Below are 19,316 nucleotides of genomic sequence, written 5' to 3' on the forward strand. Positions count from 1 at the left end.
GACAAACTTCTTATATAATGAAATATATGCAATATAGGTAAATAATGTATCGGCCACATAACATAGGCCTACAACTTAGGATCAGAAATGGTTGAATGTCCTTTATTTTATTTTTTTTTATTTTTTTGTTTGAGGCAGCAGCAGAGGGAAATCCATCTGTCCCATCCTGAATGTGCGGACGGCAGCGGAGAGGAGGAGGCGGGGAGTGTGTGGATGGATTGGATTCACTGACTGTGTAGAGTGCGGGATACAAGGATGCCGAACAGGCGGCCGCTTATTCCCTTCCTGGACTTTTCAGCCCGGTCTCTGATAAACTCTGCTGAACCAACTCTTCATCCGTTGCGAGGCTTTTATTCCTTGTAGGCTTGTCTCATCTTTTAAGGAGAGAGGTAGATTTATTTGACTGACCCGGTGCCGGGCTGAGACGCTCCGCGCACACACAGAACTGGGAGCGATCAGACCACAACAAAAGACACGAGGTGAGGAACGTTTCATTGTCATACAACTGAACCATTATTTCTTTCTTCTTAAACAGGGATTTGTAGCCTACCTGTAACAGCTTTTTTTTTTTCATCCTGGCAGCCACACGGTTCGTTTTGTTATCTTGCATTCGCTGTAACTTGCACACGCTCTTATTTTGTAGCCTTCTTGAAAATTACCTACTTGTATTTCGCATTATTTATAGCCTTTAAATACTTTATTTTATGTAGTAGGCCTATTTCTGTAAAGAAACACAAACACTTTTGTGCTTCACATGCCTCACTACATTAATCCAAAAACACTGTTTGATGGATCCCACGCCTCATGTGAACTGGTATATAGCCTGTAGACTTGTCTTTTACCTGACTTCTGCTGCCTGAATGTCAGCTGGGTTGAATGTCAGCTGGGTGTTGAGCTGTTGACATGTCAACATAGTGCTTTGCTGGTCAGAAACTTACATTTAGAGTTATTTGGACAGTTGAAACACATGATGCACCTTAAACTGAAAGGATTTGAAGAAATAAGAGCCTATACTTCTGTACTGTTTTTAAAGTATGACTTTTTCTTTTTCTTTTTTGGCTCTGTGGTCAGCTGGTCGCCTCTCCTCTGTGTGAATATCCTGTTTCCTGGACAAAACAAACAATGGAGAGGCAAGCATGGCAGGCATATGATATCCTGTGTGTGTGTGTGTGTGTGTGTGTGTGTGTGTGTGTGTGTGTGTGTGTGTGTGTGTGTGTGTGTGTGTGTTGTGTGTGTGGTGCTGGGTTGGCAAATAACAGGACTGATACTTTTAGACAGGGTTTTAAAAATATATATCATACATAACTTTGTATGTATGATATACAGTATATTGTGGTCTGACACGCAGGTCTGGCATGAGGAAAGTCAGTGACACGAGTTAGTGTCAGTGATAGATACAGATAACAAAGACACAGGACTGGTTTGTATAGGTGACAATATTGAATTTGTGCCTCATACACACACTGAGGCAAACTGCAAAGGCAGCGCTGCTTTGTGTCGACTTTGGTCTGGGATGTTCAGCTGCTTTTAATGGGGTCAGCGCTTCCGATTCAATAAAGCTATTAACCGTCACAGTATAGTCCAACGCTGTTGCTCAGCTCGGGAACAGGCCCAAGTGATTTGCCAATCAGGGTCCATCAACAACCTTATCTATACAAGGCAACCTTTAAAAGAGTAAACAAGATTAAACACCACATCAGGTCAACCTGGGGGGTGTGACCTGAGCTGATGATGGGTTCCCACCTCTTCTCAAAGCACCTGTTTTGTGTTAAAAGTTGTTCATCAGCATTTTTCTTTTTCTTTCCCACACATCTTTATTATTACTCTCTTTACAGGGATTTGAATGAGAGCATTTGTCAGTTAGGTTATGTGATACTGTTGTCGTGCAAAACAGATTTCCTCAGAAAGATCAAACTCTTGATGAACTGTTGACATTATGTTTTTATATACAGGTTATAGTATTAGTTAATGTACATGTATAAAAAAAAATCAACCTTTATCAATATCATGAAAGCTTTGACATTTGGTGTGTGGAAAGTATTTCAAGGGAGAAAAGTCTCTGGCAGTTTGTTTAGAATCAAAACAGAGAAGAGACAGACATAAAAAAACATTACATAAAAACTTAAAGGGGTCCTTCATTGATTTAGTATTGCACTTAGATACATTTTAGGGACTCATAAGGGACAGATTAAATAAAGAATCATCAAAATTGAAGCAGCAGAGGCGATGAAATCCTTACTTTAAGCCTTAGTATGAGTTAAGCTCCAAAAATGCTGGATCCCATAGTTTTGCCTTTGTGACATCATCAGGGTAAAACTTTGGAGGGCTCCCTCACAGGAGACATTCAACTAGGGATAGGCCGATTATCGGGACGTTTTTTGGCAGTTTGCAGATGATCTGTATCAGCGTTTAAATTGCTTGATAACCGATAAAGATAATTAATTAAAAAGTGCGCTACTTTGGCTCCGCTACAGCTCTGTGTCTGTCCCTCTGCTTCGGTTTCACTCACTGAGTCTGACTTAATGTAAGCTAACAGTAGCCAGCAGCTAAAACACAAAATATTTCACATATCAATGTCACCTTTTGGATTGTTTCAACACCGGGGCGGACGGGGTTTGTTGTAACGCTAGCTAGCTACTCAACGAGGCTGAGACACGGGTGTGGGTCATGGGTGTGGGTGGGGATTGTCGGGGGAATCTCCGCGACAGCGAGGACGTTCGATGCCTGTTGTGCAGCAGCAGAACATCTCCCAGCTGCCCGGAATTATCTCCCCTTCACTTTTCAGTAATCTTAACTTTTCGTTTTGGTGCTTAACCCACCTTTTGTAGGGTTAATTTAGCTAACCGTAAAGACAGCTAAACGCGAAGGGGGGAGAAATTCGGCAGGGAGGAGATTTTCGGCACATAAACCGGTAGCGCTACGGTAGTGTTAATTTCGTCAGACGAGACGAGACTAAATATGTTCGTCAACGACCTTTTTTTCCATGACTAAGACGAGACGATGACGAGACTGCGCCAATGTCCAAAAACGCTGACTAAGACTAAATTAACATGCATTATTGTTGACGAAAAAAGACGAGACTAACATGTTTGGCATAAAATAAAAACTAAGATAAAATCTCTCTTCATTTTCGTCTACAATCGTCTACTTTTCATCATGAGATAGAATATTCAGCTGTTACTGAGACCCAGTGCTACGGCACCGACAGGTGCCCTAATCGCGTATCTACCGGACCGAATAGCCTGCGCTTCTCTCTGATGCTCCTAATCGGACGTTAGAGTCAATCGAAACATCGCGGCACGGGCGCTAGTTAACACTACACTTGGCAGCAGGTAACGTTAGCCCACCGTTAGCTAGCAGTTGGATTTAACACAGTTAAAATGCTGACAGCTAAACGGTGTAAAGGTTTGTCTCTATTTCCAACACGAGACGTACGACAGTCTGCAGCTGCCGTTGTCTGAAAAACAAACGTTGGCGTTCACTTGAAATACCCCCGTCAGTTTCGGGCGCTGCATTTATTTTGTTGTAAAATATCCTTTCCTCATGCAGTTGTTTTTGTCGTTAAGGAAGAGGCTCAATATGTATATAACATATATATATATATATATATATATATATATATATATATAGCATTTATTTATTTTTATAACTGTTTGTCTGAAATGGTTATCAGAAATAATTTATTTAAAAAAAGACTAAAATGTTTTGACTAAAACTTGACTAAAATGGCGAGACTTTTAGTCGATTAAAACTTGACTAAGATACCTTGAGTTCTCTTTTGACTAAAACTAGACTAAAATGATGAGACTTTTAGTCGACTAAAACTTGACTAACAAAAATGTTTGGCACAAGACTAAGACTAAGACTAAATTAAAAATAGGTGACAAAATTAACACTACGCTACGGAGATGTAGCTAACGCTATGGATGGCCACTGTTGTGACTCGGTGCTGGGTCTGATATGGTCTGTTTCCCGACGTTTAATTAAACTGCCGTTAGTGTCGTAAGCACCAGGCACTGGAGAGAAGTTCTGGCCGGGGGTTGCTGTAATGAAAGTAGCTGGCTGATGGCTGACTGGGGGCTAACGGTAACTAGCTAGCTAGCTATATGTCCCGGGGCTGTTGTCAGCTGTCATCCCGAGACTCTCTGCGCCGGGGGAGTAAGGTAGACAGACCGGGGTTTGCTAGCTGGCTAAATTAGCATTAGATTAATCGTCTATCTATACGGCTAACGTTAACGTTACTAGTGAAGTTATTCGTGGGTTAGCCCAGTCCTGTTAACTGTGGTCGAAACAGTCATACTAAAAATTACTTTATTAGCATGTTGAACGATGTTGTAACCTCATAATGTTACCCACAAAGCATTAGCATCAACGTTAGCTACTTGTCAACCAGCACATTGTAGTAACGTTAAGCTGGTATCGATATTGAACTTTCAAAATAAATAAGGTCTCTGTTGTATTACTGTGATAAAAAGTGGGAAGTAATTAATCACAAAATGATGCTGTATGGCAAAAAAAGCAGTATTATGGTTACAAGTATTTTTTTTCTGTGACATTGTATGATTTACAGTTGCTCCTGAACGTATCATCTTGGTGCCAGTGTTCTGACGGAATTTAGAGTAACTAGACAGTGAAAGGTTATATGACGCCACTGATGGGCGACTAAAGGAAACGTCCCGTGTCTGAAAATAAAATAAAAGATTTCTCTGGGTTTGACATTTGGTGGAAACATTTGGGATAGTGTAAGAACACAACTCATAAAAATATATAACATAGGTATGGTCGTTTTTAGACATTTTAAAGCAGAAATGTTACATATTGTACCTTTTTAAAGTTTCTAATTTATTAAATAATTGCTTAAATCATTTAAAAAAAAGTTTGTTACATTCCAAAATCTTAATTTTCTTGATTTTCATTTTCACTGTAAATGCATATCGGCTCCAAATATTGGTTATCGGTTTCATTAACTTTTAATAATCGGAATGGGTATCGGCTTTGAAAAACCAGTATCTGTCGATCGCTACATTCAACACTTTTCACCTGCTGTGTAAGACTACTGAATAATGAGTAAACTCAACTTGATCTGTAAAATTGATGGTGTCAATTTAAAGCAAGTCTGCGTAACTTTTCCTGTCCAGCGGCCAGTGCTAAGCCAGCTAAACAGTAGTTTAGTATTTAGCTAAAATACTGAGCTATTGTAACAAGTAATACAAATGAACTCAAATAAGGCTGCGTGTTTTAAACTGAGCAATGGCATGTTTTATTGCTTATGAATGATACTTTTCATTTGTAAGAGAACAAATCTGTTATTTCCTTTCTCAAAAGTAGCTCTTTAAGTCTCTTTAACTTACAGAAAATCCCCCCAAAAATGTGCACGTTAATCTTGTCTAAGTGCAAGGTAAAAAAACTAAATAATTCAGCAAGTGCGTAGCTGTTGACAGAAAACATGGAGGTTGTGGATTGGCACTTTAATATATGTAAACAGGCTTTCTGCTTACGGGCTAATTCATGGTCAGAGCCAGGCACTGGAGTGTTTTCTAGATACTTTGTTTGTGGGTCAACAGTAATCAATTGGCATAGCAGTGGAAATCAATTCAGATCCAGTCCAGAGGGGACATCTGAGTGAACAGGCTGGGGCCTCGCCTGCTGAGTATGTTTAGTAAAATGATTAGTTTTAACAGAAATGTCTCCTTGCTCCTCTGTTTCCTGTAAATGTCCTCAGTGCTTCCAGTGCCCTCTGTAACATAATCACTCCAAACATGATTCACACCGAAAGTTGTGTCAACAGGAATCTGTTCCTCATTGGCTGTGAACAGACTCAGCCGAGTACCGGCACTACATCTCTTTTCCTTGTGTAACGTCTGCTTTGTCCCCTCAGACAGGACATCCTGAGAAAAACAAAGAGTCTGGCCTTTAGTTTCGTGTTCCAAACACAGACATTGTGAAACAGTCCGTGTTCACTGTGTTTCCAAATTTACGATTCTTGTATACAAGTAATACCACGTGCAGAGAGTTTTATGAGACAACAATACAGTGGTCTTTTGTTTGATTTTGAGGGATGTTGTCTTTTTAATGTGGGGCTGTAGTGAATAATGATGTTCAGGGTTGGTTTGTGTGTTTATTCCCCTTCAGAATACAGCAAAAAAACACTAGCCCTGGAGAGTGGCTCTCAGCTGCTTGCTAAATCCTCTGGGAGCTGGTTTCCATATCATTTAGATGAAAGAGACTGCATTAAAATCAGCTCCAATCTGTTTAAGGACATACACTTGCCAGTTTGTTGACAAATTCTCCTCAAAATTCAGCGCTCAAACCCACCTCCTTATGAATTATTTAAAGAATGGACACAAGGATGGATTTATAGGTCACCCATGTGTATCAGTGGCTATTGACCCGAGCACTTCAGAGTAAAAGCCCCCTGTCCCAGGGGAATGTTAGAGGGAAATAAATCACAATTCCAACAGTGCATGCTTTATGCCAGCACAACAACCTATACAAATTAGGTGAAACAGTAGTTTGGTTATACATCATCATTTACCCATCACGATGACAACTGTTTTAATAAAAAAAACTGGACAGAAAGCAAATAGTAAACTTTGATTGCATGCTTCACTCTTCAATAGAAATCTTTTATTTGTGAATTCTAATCAAGATTTGATAGCTACGTTATATGATTCTGTGTATTTGATTCAAGTGAACATCCTCAAACACATTACAAGATGAATCCAAGCCAAAAAGGTCATATCACAAATTTCCAATACAGCTGCCAAGAATAACCCTAGAGTCTTCCAAATGTTTTTAGATGATAACTATACGTTGAAACTTATTTTAATTTGAAAACAAGGGGCTACCTCTAGCTCACCCAGTAAGAGCGTGCGCCCCATGTAGGCTGAGGCATTTGCAGCGGTCCATGTTCAAATCTGACCTGCGGCCCTTTGCTGCGTGTCATCCCCCATCTCCCTCTTACCTTTCCTGTCTATCCACTGTCACTCTGAAATAAAGGGGAAAAAGTCTTTAATTTGAAAACAATATTTTAAACTGAAGATGGTAAAATCATTATTCATAAAGGACACTTGAAGGATCCTGCCTTTAAGCCTGTGCAATGCGTTGGCCTGTGTGACATCTCAATTCAGAGCCAAATTAAAACCAGAATGTCTGGGTTCTGTTCCAGAAGAATTCCTCAATCAAAATAATGGAATGCTGTTATTTATTTGATATTTCTGTTTTTACAGAGCAGAGATTACAATGAAAAAGTTGGCATGGTTGGCAAAGAAAGTTATCAAAGATATAACCATGTCTCCTTGAAGTTATTTGAAGAACTATATTTCTTTTCCAAAAAAAAAAGAAACATAATGCATTGCAGACTGAATTGTGCTCTATTAATATAATGAGGAAATGTTAATTACAGGACAGTCGCCAAATGTTGATACTGAATGTATCAGTAAAATGTCCACTGACTGATTGTCAGATTTCTATTCAGAATTGCTGTTGTGTCCCTCCTGATGATCACCATCTAGATTTCTAATTCAATAATCTAAATATGGTGTGCTGCTGCACATGGGGGCAGGTGAGATATAGATCCCAGCAGGGGAGCACCTGCTTCCTGGTGGGTTCATCCACAACCTCGGGCAGTGGAGGCAGCCTTGAACCACCCAACAGATCTCTGCAGCGCTACACTCCGGAGCAGAATATCTCTCTTTTTGTTTGTGTTCCCCTCCTCCACCTCCTCATGTGTCTCTCAGACTGGGATGTAATTGCGGTGAGGCTGTGAAAATGAAAATCCCAACAAAGCAAAGCCCTTTACCACCTTTTTTCACTGTCTGTGCTGCTGTTGCCTTGTTAGGCCTGTGAGGTTTTGGCTTCCCTGTAATTATGCTGCTGGTGTGCCTCTCTTCATCCATCTATCCATCCATCACTCTCTTGTGATCACTCCATTCTTTCCTATTTTCACCCACACACACACACACACACACACACACTCACACACACCAGGAGAGCTGTGTGGTGGTGATGTTGAGAGGATGTTAGAAAGCCTGAATGGTAATGACCGACCAGAATGAGCCTCCCTAGTTAAAGGAGGAGGGGGGTGGACTGAAAGGGCCTGAGCGGCTATTATTACCCTCTCAGGCACAAACGGAGAGGTACGTGGTGTTAAGTCTGGAAAAAAATCAGGCAGACGTACCCCTCAGCCTCGGATCCACAGTGATCGATAGTGCTCAACGCTGTTTCACATGTTTAGTGCCAGAAGGTACGGAGGCATAAGGAGAAACACTTCTGTGAATATGTGATGCTCTGAGTCCCACAAACCACCCACACAAAGTAATTTCCTTGTAACCTTACATCGAAACGTTAGTCGCTGTTAAACGTGCGATATACTCGCCGCAGCCGACCTGTCGTGCGCAAATGTGACGTCATGGGAGCGCCGTAGCTGTTTAAACTGGCGCGGGGTGGTTGCGACACTAATTGCAGTCTTCTCCTGAACAGAGGTGGCGCTAATGAGCAAAGGCTACCGACTTTTGCTATTTCTACGGACTAGAAGAAGAAGAAAAAGGTAAACGACGGCAGAACTGGCAGCAGCATTGACGTCAATGCTTCGATTTGATTGGACGACCTACTTCGTCAGATCAAGCCTTTCATTCACCGTAAAAGAACTCATCTTAACCCAGTAAGTTTACCAGAGATATTTGCAGTCACTCTGAGAGTCCTGGCATCCGGTTGTCCTCGAACTCGTCCATGCTTCCTGTTTCTGCTTTGTTGCGCGCCGCTGAAAAAATAGAGTGGTACACGACCTCTGGTCACGCACTTAAAATCATGGCTACGTCATTTTGACGTCACATTGGTGCGCGCCAGGTCGGCTGCGGCGACTGTAAAAAGGCCCTTATGCACCTTAAAAAATGAAAATACTATAAAGTAGAGATGGCCCGATACCATGTCTTGCTTCCCGATTCCAATACCTGAACTTGCGTATCGGCCGATACCGAGTACCGATCCGATACCAGTGTGTCGTATATTTTATTATGTTTTAACAATTGCTACCTCTGTATGGATGTGAAATTATTTCAATCTTTGTTGTCTGTCAGGCTCAGGTTAAACTCTTTGTGAAACATGAACAAACACAAACAATGAATGCCACAGAACCTTCTTTTATTCTCCAGTTTGACAGTCAGTTAGAACGGAAAAAACTACTTTGACGTAGATTTTCTTTAGGGCTTTATTACGTGGTATCGGATCGGTGCATAAACTCCAGTACTTCCCAATACCGATACCAGCGTTCTAGACAGTATCTCTACTATAAAGTAAGAAGACATCTGAAACTCTAATTTCCTGTTGAGTCGGTGTGCTTGATTTGTCTTTTTTCCAAACTTGCCTCAATGACTTTATTTAGTTTGGGTTGTATTGTCACTGGATTTGCGGTGTTGGTGTCGTTAGGGTGCGGTGTGGAAGACAATAGAAATGGAGTATGTATAGGTGCTCACCCGCTAGAGCTTAACATTCATCATTAATGGAGTGTTATGTGAGCCTCCTCTGTTAATGGGTTAATAATACTGGAAACCAACACCCCCAACTAGACTGCCTCTGTCTCACACAGAAAAATACTAGATCCCAGACACCGCTCACCCTCCAACTCATATCCCCCTGCAGTTTTGAAAGAAAGAAATCATCCAGCTGCAGTCACCTTCACCGCTGCAGCAGCTTGGGATGAGGAGGAGAAGCAGGGAGGGGAGGGAAGTCATTATCACCTGCCCTGTGGACCGAAACCGAGCACCCTGCTGGGCCACGCAGAGAGGCCGCTCTGAGCTCTGTAACAGGGACAGAGGCGTGTGGAGAAAGGCTGCTTGTTAGCAGTCACATGCAGCAAAGATGTAGGTGTGTGACGATACAATGACGAGAAAACATGTCAGAGAAAGACTTGTAATTCAATAGAAAAAAACACTGTCTTTGATCTCCTAAGAGGCTTGGCTGCTTCCTTTTGAAATATGTGGGTAACCTATATGAGTTTGTATACCCTTTCAACTACTGTACTGTACTCTATTGTAACAGCTGCACCTCCACCTCATATTGCTAGACTGGTCACATTTACAGAAGCGTGCCCTCTCAACACAACAGCTCCACGTGTCTGTCCGCAACATAAGCCTCTCTGGTCATAGTCAGTGTGCAGAAATGAATGATGTCTGGACAGTGCTCGGTTGATTATGTGGACTGGACTCTGATAGAAAGCTGATATGGAGGTGGTGTGCAGGGCACAGTTGTAACAGGTGTTAAGCACACTGGGATGAAAGATTATACTGTATCCCCAGGGGAAGGCGGTGCTTGGTTAGGCTGGAGAAAATGAATAGTGGTGTTAGCATATGTGCAGATACATTTACTTATGTCTTCTTATTCAGACTAGGTTAGAGCTGTTTACCTGACAGTAGTGCTGAAACAATTAGTTAATTCATTGATGAGCCAATCGACTGAAAGTGCATAAAATTTTGATTAATCGTTTATCTCCATTTTTCAATCAGAATGCCAAACATTTCTTTTCCGGCTTTCAAATGTAAGGATTTGCTGCTTTCCTCAGTTTTATATCACAGTACATTTTTCTTTTAAATATATTTGGTGTTTGGACTAATGGTTTAGATTGTATTATAAATAAAATAAAATACTATCATTAGTCGCAGCCCTATTTGAAAGATTGGATACATGGTTACATGTGTGAAAAGAATGATTTCCAATGCACCTTTTTCATATTTCTTACATTGCATAGGTGTTAAATAGATTATCACTTTAAAGTGATGGTTTAATGTTTTAGAGGCATTTAGGGTAATGCAGGAATCTTTCATAGGTATTTCAGTTGCAAAAATGTTTGATGAAACTCTGATATGAAACCAGTTGAAGCAGTTAGGCCTGTTTTGCTGCACTCTGGTTGACATTATGTGGCTTGTCCCATGATTAGCATGGACCCCCTGTCATTGATTGAACTGTCCAGATGACTTTGTGAGAATGGCTAAAATGAAAGTAGCCTATAATATATCAATAATTCTGCCCAGATTTCACTTTCACAGTGCAAGTAGGAAACAATGATCTGTAAACAGTCGGTCTTAAACTACTGTAAGACTGCCGCTGCCATCAGACAGCATCCGTAATTAGACAACACAAAACACACTATTCAATAAAATATCATATGTCACTTTCAGTAGATGACAGAAGGTTTTGCTTTGCAGCTGATACTACTTCTTTGTACATTCTTGAAAATGTGCTTTTGTATGTAGTGACAGAACTACGCAGTTTATTGATATGACCTCATGCTGTAAAGGTAAAGCAGCCTTAAATTGAATTAATTTAACATGTTTGCCATCAAACACAACACTTACATACTATATGATATCAGTGTACAATATATATTTGAAATGGCGGACATGTTAGCAAACAGTTATTTACGCATTCAACAGACACAAAGCAACGTTAGCATTCATTTGGCATTGTGATTTGTTTCCCCCTGAGGAAAGTTCTTAAAGGGGCTGTACTCGACATTCAGAACATTAATATTGCAGCACACAACTATTTGCAATGTAAAGATATAGTGTCTCTGTTCTTTGATTCGATTTCGGTTTCGTGAGTGCCTTGTGCTTCGGTATCTGACGCCGTGAGCAAGCTGTCGGTATTTGACGAGTTTTTTTTTAAGTATTTCGAGTACAGCCCCCCCTTTAAGTACAATATTCACTCAGTTCTATATGATCCTGATCTGGTGATACTTTTTACATTTGCTACATTATCTCTTACCCTTGCCTCTTCCGTAGATCTTCGTCTATAAAAACTGTATTCTTTGGCTTTGCCATTTGACTTTTTCTGCCTCCACGGCAACTCTTCCTCTGAGGATATTTGTACAGTTAAAAACCTAATTTGTTCACATGTGGTGTCTTTTCTTACCAATGAAATATTGAAAATCAACAAGACATGTTTTCCATCTGCAGTGTAGCAGCTGTGCAGCAGAATATGTGCTGGAGTAGTAACAGTAACATTTGTGAATTAGACCTTCTAGCAGCAGTAAAGTGGGAACAGATGCCTTGTTTTGAGACTCCTTCTACTATAAGCTCTTAAAAATCCCTGTTTGACTCCTAGTGAACTCCCCCTCCCTTCAAATAATGGCACCTCTTGAAATCACTCTGACAGAGCTGGAATCTTTGAGAGCTTTCAGCCCACCGAGAGCTTTTGTGTTCATACAGCAGGACAAAAATAGAGGGTTTTTGCCATACCTTTTTTGTTTCATACAATATTGACATGACAGTGGCTAAGGACAAGGGGCTTTTACACTTTTTGTTTTACACTGTTTGTTTTAAAGTGATGTCTACACTTGTCACACAGGTTCTGCAGTGTGTCTATACAGCGCATTGTAGAGTGCAGTTTTCAACATACAGTATCTGGATCAGTTGGGATTTCTCACACGAGTGTTGTCTGGCCAGATAATGTAACTGATCTGATTATCAGGTTAGTAAATTGGATTGAGAGTATTAAGCCAAAGGGTATCGTTACCATCATCTAAATGCAGATATCTTGCAGCGGTAAAATGGATTTAGACATTTCAGTGTGTCTACACAGTATGCAAATGTGTTGGTTAAATTGAAGGGAGTTATAACTCTTCCAAGTGTTAAGAGTTTATGGTATCAGATTAAACCAATCAGTCAATCAGGGCAGAGGCTTAGCAATGCGTGTCCATGGCACTGTGTCCATTAAAATAGCCCTGAACTTGTTTTTTGGTGTTTATATGCCGGTGTCCATATTTCCGTCTTAAACTTTGACCCTCTCACTGTTTTCACTTCATCAAATCTGATTGGAACATTTTGGTCGCTTAAAAATGCAACTTTCCTGTTTCCCTGTTTAACTCGAGGCTTCAAAACGCTAGTCTACAAACCAATGGGTGACGCCACTGCTGTTACATCCTTTATTTTTACAATCTATGATTTTAATATAATTTGTGATGCCTCGACTTCCATCATCAGGTCGGTGAGCCTTCAGTTCATGAACAAATACTTACATTCAGTCTCAGCTGGACTTAGTTTTTACCGCTAGGCAGCAAATGTTAACATGCCAACACACTATACTGAAATAGTGAACATCATGTACAATATACCTGCTAAACATCAGCTAAACGTTGTCATTGTGAGCATGTTAGCATGCCGATGTTAACATTTAGCTCAAAGCACGGCTGTGCTTAAAGCTTCAGTTATACTGGCGCGCAACACCGTGGCGCAGGCCTCCGTAGATGTGCTATGAGCGTATTTACGAATCCTACTATGGCCACGCCCTACGAAGCAGCTCGATTATTTGGGGTTAGGCATTGACCTCGGGTGGTTAAGGTTAGGATAGCCGATTGGTCAGGGGATGGGACCTATACAAATCGGGTTACGTTACCTTGCGTAAGCATGGACGCCTGGCCAATAGTAGTGTGTGAATGCTATTGAAGGGCGGGTCTTGGCGTGGCCATAGTAGGAATCGTAAATATGCTTCCCTGCGCGAGGTGCGCAAGCATAAAATGACGTCACCACGGCTGTCGTTTCCACCATGAAGGTTCCACAAGTTGTCGCGGTGCGTGATTGTGCACCTCTGAATTTTTGTAACTCGGCTTCGCTTTCAGTTCAGCATGGTCGGCTGGGAAGACGGCATAAACATGTATAAACATCTGTATGATTCTTAATGTACAGACCACAGGGAGTCAAACAGCCCTAAATATGTGGTCAGAGAGAGACCCCACACTGGGAAAAGCATTTTGCTGGACAGTGTGGAAAAACATGAGAGATCGGTCTCATGGAAGTAGTGTTCTTAACAGTGTTACAGGCAGACAGTAATTTCGATTTGAAGATAAACGTCTGTCTCAGTAGATATTAGTTTTTTTATTACAGATATTACATTATAATTACAGTAGATTAATGTCATGTTTGGCGGTATGTTGGTGTTTATCATGAATGTGTTGACTACTGTTGCCAGGCAGCCTAATTTATTTTACTTCCGCTCTATCTTCTTCTCTACTACTCCTACTACTACTACTACTACTACTATTGCTCATTAACGACTCTGTGCATGCTGGTAGCACACATATTTACGAATCCTACTACGGCCACGCCAAGTCCTGCCCTTCAATAGCATTCACACACTACTATTGGCCAGGCGATTTGTAAATACGCTGCCGGGAACACCGCGCCTACCATAAACATAGCTTACAGTCTCACAGAGATGCTAGCATGGCTTTAGACATGCTTAGCCTAAAGTTGAGTTTCAGTTTTGGCTGTGTGGCTTTTAAACTAGCACATTAAGAAGCTCAATGTGAACTGTGACCTGTTCCCGGTTCTCCACACACTCCCTTGGGCATCATTTACAATTATGGATGGAAATTAAACAGATTATGGTTGTAGTTCACTCAATATTTTTTCCAAGGGTTGTTATTCCTATGCTTTGACTTATTTCCCAGCATAGCTCTGAATGAAAACAGCTTTGTGTTGTTATTCACAGTGAAGAATAATTGAACTATGATGGTTTGTTGCATGACAGATTATTTCTAAAAGTCATAAATCATGGACATGGGAATGGCTTTCAAATATCTCCTCATTTTCACACCTTAAGCTGTCTATCAATGTCTTTCATTTAGACACAATATCAGTTTAATATTCTTCAGATCCAAATCATTTTAAATTATTCTTTATTTTTTTTCCTCCCTGCGATATTTTACCCCCTCGATCGCCTCAAGGCTCATTATAGCCCCTCACTGGTGGTGTCGCCTCCCCTCCCCCTCCTCTGCCTCATCTCTTGCTTTCTCTTTGTTTCATTTGGACGCCTGTGGAGATGTCCACAGTGGCCCTTCATATTTTCCATCACTTGGCTATGATATTGAAAACTAATGACACAGGCTCTTTATGCTCTTTCTAAGAAATGTCTGAACAGATCTGAGCACCCACAGTCCCTCGAGGCAACATTTTTGTTGGAGCAGAGAGTGTGGGGCTGCTGGCTGACACCCCGGCCTCTGCCCCTCACACGCTTCCCCCGCTCTGACCTCCTCCTCTTCCTAGCATCTGGTTTATACACACACATGGTTTGTCATGGCCTGTGGCCTCCAGTGAGCCCCTGAGCGTCGTTCTGTATAGCAAGAGGAGCCACAAATCCCCAGACGCAACCGACAAGCCTATAGGTGGATGGTGGCAGCCTGAAGCTCCCGGGCCCTCGCCTCTTTCACTGTCTTCTTTTTTTTTTTCTACCCCCCTGCTTGGCCACACAAAGCCAGACTTGACTGTACTGCCTAAACACACAAAAAGCTTTTCTGTCTCGCCGTTTTTTGTGACCAAATGGAGCTTTATCACATAGTGTTAATTGGCTGCAATTAAGATGTCTTGTGGTTTTTTTTAAACAGATGCAGTGACAATTTCTGTCAAGACGCATAATGGCAATCTCTCACTTACTGGTACGGTTGTCAAAAAATCGGAAGACCTCAGGGTAGACACATTTTTTAAATTTGTAGTTCCTTTTGTGTTGATTTAATGCTGTCAAAGCATGTGTCCCGGAGAGAATAGGCAATATAAAAAACAGACCAGCCATGATATTTTATTTTGTGGATACTCATGCATGAGTCTCGCAGTAGCAAAGCCCATTAGGTGGGACATGCTCTATACATGACCAGAGATGACCCTGTTTCATGTTTTATGCCCTTAATCTATCCATCTATGATGTATGACTACGAATCATCCTCCTGTCGAGTTTCATGATTTCTGACAGCTGTGTCCACCTGCTCCATTTCTAACTACAAGTGACAGTCCGGAAGTTTGACAAGCGAGCAGGCAGGGTCCTTTAAGGCAAGCACATTATGACTTACAACAATCCTGCATGTGTGTGTTAAGGAGTGTGTCAGGCATACTGCAAAGAATCTTTTCTATTCAGCGTGTCAGCTGCAGTCTCAGTATGTGGCATAGCTCGTCAGCTGTAGGCCCGTGTGGATGACAGCTGTTTCACTGCCCTGCTCAGGCTCTGTTACGATCACTTGGAGGCCTTCCCCTTTTAGACAATTAATCTACCACTTACTGTACATGGTAATTGCCATCCCATGTTGTAATGAGCCCAGGGACAGGGAACTGTGATGATCTTGGCAGCGCGGCTGCCCCTGTCATGGCCTGCCTTGTATTCTCAACAGATTCAGGCCTATTAATACTGATCTTCTGGGACTGAAGAAAGCAGTGGGGCTAAATTGTAACAGCCTGCCTGTCTGTATTCTTATTAAACGTTCAATCCATGCAGGCATCACAAGCAAAGTGAGGCCCTTATATTAGGAGAAAGGGCATGACATTGGCATAAAGATAATAGGAAACCCCTCCAGACAGCATAATTTACCAAACAATTTCCAGCACTAAATGTATTTCCCCTTTTAGTCCCTGAGGGTTGGGTGAGACACTCGATTTCCCCATCTGCTGGCTATAAAGGGGCATTGCTGCGTGAACACTAAGTGTGTCAGCCACTGCTGCACTTCCACAACAATTGATTGTACTCTGCCTGACTTGGGGAGGGAGTATAACAACAGCTTGAAAAGAATGAGCCTTTAAGGGAGCACAGTCTTGTGTGCAGCACATGACTTGTGTAGAGAAATGGAGTGACACTAGAGTGACTTCAGAGGGGGTGACGGACTGTGGTGTGAGATCATGGTGTTTACAGCCGTGGTGCCAGGCTGGAGACAGGGAGAGGTGGGAGACAGCAGCCATGTATCCTGAGTTACACAGGCAATGGACACTGCCTGTGAAAAGCAAATTACTCAGAAGAGCACTTTACCCCCAAAGTTGCTGACACATCTCATTCATATTTTCAACAACGATTATTTATATAGCGCTTTACAGCAACCAGCAGGTATCCAAAGTGCTTCACATGAAGTAACAACAATAAAACAGAACGTAGAGTAAAATCAGAAAGGAATTAAACATACAGTCAATTTAGAAAAAGAATACATCAAAGCAGGAAGAAAGTAACGCTAATATCTATTAAAAGCCATTCTAAGTGAATACGTTTTGAGGTTGGATTTAAAACGAGCTAAGTCTGTTATGGTGCGGCTGTCAGGAGGTAATTTGGTTCAAAGTCTCGGGGCAGCAACTGAAAAAGCGCGATCACTCTACAGTTTGTACCTCCACCTTGGGACCTTGGGAACTAGTTGATTGGATGACCTATGACCTGTTGTTTTCACGAACGGTTAAAATCTTGGCCAGGTCCGTCAGTGCCAGGTTATAATGGCCTTGAAAACAAACACTAAAATCTTAAAATCGATTCTAAAAAGAACGGGGGCAATGTGTGCACGCCTGGAGGTATTCATTTAAAAGCGAGCAGCAGCATTTTGCACAAGTTGAAGGCGGGAAAGGGAATTTTGATTGTGGCCAACATAAAGTGCATTACAGTGATCCAGCCTTGAACTAACAAATACATTATAGGCTCATGTCTTGTATTAATTTATTTAAAAAGAGAAAGAAATCAGGATGAAGCTGGCTCAAGGGACAGACAGCCAAAGTTAGCGACTGGCTAGTGAACACAGTGAAGACTAAAGACCCAGATACAGTATTTCCTCCAAGAGTTGGTAGAGAGACCAAACCAGAGCTAAAAGGAAAGTAAATATTGGACTTACATTTCCCTTATGGACAGAAACACGACTCCAAATTAATGCTAATTTGTCTGTTGCTTCGTGTCTTTTGGATGAGTAATAGGCAACTAACACTTTCATAATCTTTTGATGTTTTGTGAGTATGAATGTTATGGATGTGTACAGTATGTATTCCAGCTTATGTAATATTCTTATGTAATAATAGAGACCCCAGGAAAAGTAGCTTCTGTTTAAGACCGACAGAAGCTAATGGGGAACTTAATTAACAAACAAAGAAACAAACACATCCACCATGAACTATAGGGTGATATTGAATCAGTTCTTGCACTGCCCCCATGTGGCCAAAAAATCAGTTAATGAGGATTTAATTATAAGTTATATGTGATATGTAATGATATAAATATATATAATGATGCGTATATATTATTAGTAAAATGTGCTAAAGACAGTACTGAGACGTGGTCACTTATCAACAGACAACTTGAGGATCAGATAGACTGCTTATTGTGCGTCTCTCAGAGTTAGCACAGACAGTTAATTCCCACTTTCCCCTGGGATGCCCTGTCTGAGACAGATTGATTCTACCTGAGGTCGTTGCCTCTTCCTACATTTTCACCCCATCGGACCCCATAGAGCATGGAAATCAACTGGGATTATCTGCCACCTGCAGGCATTTGGCATAAGTGTGTGTTTGTGTGTGTGTGTGTGTCTGTGTGTGTGTGTTCATAAAAAAATGTGCGTGGCTCTAGGAACAATGCCTGCATGCCCTTACATTGAAATATAACCATTCTTTGTATTTTTGTTTATTTCACTACACTGCGAATACTATATTTAACTCATTTAATGTATTTTGTAGCCTTATAGTTTTTAATTTTAATTGAATGGTAGTTGCATGTGTCTAAATGAAACTTTTCTTGATTCCATTAAAGTGATCGTACAAGTGGAATGTTGGCAGATATTTAAAGCATTTCTTTTCATGACTGCATGTGAGCTCAACTCAGAAATACTGTGCTGCCAGATGCATCAGAAACACTGTATTTATTAACGTTATGTGGACCAGAACACGTGGCGATCATATGTATGATCAACAGCGGCTTGTGCCCGCCATATGTTTGGCTGTCTCACCCACTGTCGCTTCAGGCACATCTGTGGCTTCGCACATCTGTCCGTGTTTATCATGGTTAGCTGGTTATGGTGAATCTATACCTTCCACATGGGTCTCTGGTGATGAATCCTGCTCTCCAGAAATAGATCCATCCAGTGCTTGCAGTGGTGGATTACACATCAATAGTATTTAATTTAAATCCTGTTAGGACACTTTTTACACTCCAAAGGATGTTTCCCTAGGATGGTACAGTAACAACAACAACAATTTGCTGTGACAGTATTATTTCCGGTTTATATATAAAACTTTATTTCAGACCCAGGGGGATCCATATCACAATAAAAAAACACACAGAGTATAACATAAAATACAAAAATACAAAACCTTCCACAATGTTCAGTGTCTGACATATGGTTCCACAGTCTGGAAGTAAATCTGACAGAACTGCGTACAGGGTTAGCCAAAACAGTAATCAAGTTATTTTCTGACTCAGATACCCCTACACATAAATCTATACATCAGGTTACGGAAAACAGCAGAGCAGGTAGGTACCCCGACGCTGACAAACATATGACTTGCGCTGGAGCTTCTTGGAGCTCTGAGCAGCAGCCTCATGCT

At 41.3% G+C, this 19,316-nt stretch overlaps 1 protein-coding gene across 1 annotated transcript in view; it reads left to right on the forward strand.

Moving 5' to 3' along the window:
* The first annotated feature begins 204 nt into the window (after positions 1–204).
* LOC120556937 (FERM domain-containing protein 4B-like) overlaps positions 205–19,316 on the forward strand; it is a 54,346-nt gene continuing 35,234 nt past the window's right edge. Inside the window, exon 1 of the mRNA XM_039796834.1 lies at positions 205–479. The gene's annotated coding sequence lies outside the window, so the exon portion shown is untranslated. The remainder of the gene's footprint in view (positions 480–19,316) is intronic.

The sequence above is a fragment of the Perca fluviatilis genome, chromosome 4 (assembly GCF_010015445.1).
Source record: "Perca fluviatilis chromosome 4, GENO_Pfluv_1.0, whole genome shotgun sequence".
In the NCBI taxonomy this organism is placed as follows: domain Eukaryota; kingdom Metazoa; phylum Chordata; class Actinopteri; order Perciformes; family Percidae; genus Perca; species Perca fluviatilis.